Raw genomic sequence first — 2,117 nt, 5'->3', positions numbered from 1 at the left:
GACTGGGGCTGCGATCTAACCAGCAACCCAAGTATGTGCCCTCAGGAATTGAACCTAAGACCCTTCAGTGCATGGGCTGACGCTGTAACCACAGAGCCACACCGGCCAGGGCTAAATGTGCGTGTTTTCAAGCTTTATAAAAATTGGATCACACTGCATGTAGGCTTCTTAGACTTGATTTAATTATCACTTTATTTCTCAGGTAATTCTCCCTGCTAAATAAAATGACAAAACCCATACTTTTTTTTTTTTAATAATTGCTCGTTTATTGAATGCTTACTGCATATCAGGCACTGCTCTAGGTGATTTATATATACAAAATAAATGAATGCTCAATTCTATGAGTAAATACTATTATTATCTCCATTTTACAGATGAGAAAGAGAGACACAGGGGGTTAAGTAACTTGGCCAAGGTCACACTGCCAGTAAACATCAGCTCCTGGTAGTCCCTTTATTGTATCTACAGAACTTTTTCAATCATGTTGTTTACTTGTCTTGTTTTCTTCTTGTCCAAATTATGCCAACTTTATTTTGTGATGATACCAACTTAGGCATCATGATTCTGTTTTCCAATGCATTCATTTCTTGCATTTCCTTTATCTCCTTGCTCCCACACTGTTTACTCTGCTGTTCCTTTCCTTCTTTTAGTTACACATTTAGCCTTTCCCCTTAAGCACTGAAAACCGTGTCCCTCGGTGCTGTTCCTGCTGTGTCATACACTTGGCCCAAATGTCGTATGTAGATTCTAAGCGTGTGTTTTTCTTTCATCTATAAAGTTTTATTGAACCTGTAAAGTTATGATTTTTAAGAATCAGCCTTTATTACTGACCTCTAACTTATTTCTGATTATCCGTTTAATACTAACGTGAAATTTACTGACTTCCTTTATGCCTAGGACATGATCAATTTTTGCTAATGTACAATGATTAAGAATATTCTCTGTTGATTATTCTAAATATGTTCATTGAACCAATATTGAAAATTATTCAAATCTGTATTCACAAACTTTAGTCTGCTTGATTTATCAATAATTGAGAGCTGCTGAAATCTCCGACTGCTGTTCAATTTGTTGATTTAGCCCTATAGTTCATACTTTTTGAGGTCATTTTATAAAGGATATACAAATTTAAAATTGTTACATATTCCTAGTGAACTGATCCTTTTCCTGTTATTTAGTAGCCTTCTCCATGCTTTTACATAATAAAGTCTAATTCTGATTTAGCATCACTAAAGCTACACGTTATTTTCTTTTGCTATTTGCGTAATGTTTTGTTTTTAAATCCAGCCTATAGCAGGATTTTAAAAAAACTTGTTGATTTACTTTAGTCTATTCATATTTAATTAGTTTACTTCTTACTATTATCTAATTTTGTCCCTTCTCCCACCCATAATTTTTCCTTTTGTACTGAGTTATTGACTTATTCTGTATTTTAAACTTCCTTTCTTCCAGAATGATTCATCCCATACCTATTCTTTAGCAGTAATACTTGAGATTTTATTATACATACTTAATATAATTTTAAAGTTAAACAATCTTACCCATTTTCTGAATAAAAGCACCTCAGAACACTTTAATTCTAATCACTCTCCTCTCATTTTATAAGCCATTGTCCAGTTTTTCAATTATATCCTATTTTAAAAGGACACATTGTTGCATAAAATGTTTTTACATTTGTTTATAACTTTACTTCTTATGAACACATCTTTCATTACATTTGTTTCCTATAAAAAACACTTGATTTACGTGTTTGTCATTTCATTTACTCGCTAATTCTTCAACGTCAGAGCATCCTTTTGGAACCCTCTCCCTTCCTGAAGATCATCTCTTTGCAGTTTCTTTAATGAAGGTCTGTTGACAGTAAAATCTGTTTTTCAGTGGAGCATGTCTTTATTTCAGTTTGTCTTGCTTGGTACAAAGCCTAAGTTGGTTAGTCTCAAAATTTTGAAGGCATATTTTACCATCTTTCGGGTACGTCATTGCCATAAAGCCTACTCAGTATTTCTCTCGCCTTTATTGATCTTCCCCCCCCTTTGATTGCTTTCAAAACCTTGGGTTGGTTATCCAGCAGTTACATTACATTGGGCTGAGTCATGAATTTTACCTATATATGCTTG

This window comes from Miniopterus natalensis, chromosome 19 (assembly GCF_054644295.1).
Source record: "Miniopterus natalensis isolate mMinNat1 chromosome 19, mMinNat1.hap1, whole genome shotgun sequence".
NCBI classification, from domain to species: Eukaryota; Metazoa; Chordata; class Mammalia; order Chiroptera; family Miniopteridae; genus Miniopterus; species Miniopterus natalensis.
The sequence above is the reverse complement of the archived record's forward strand: the minus strand, read 5'-3'. Positions refer to the sequence as shown.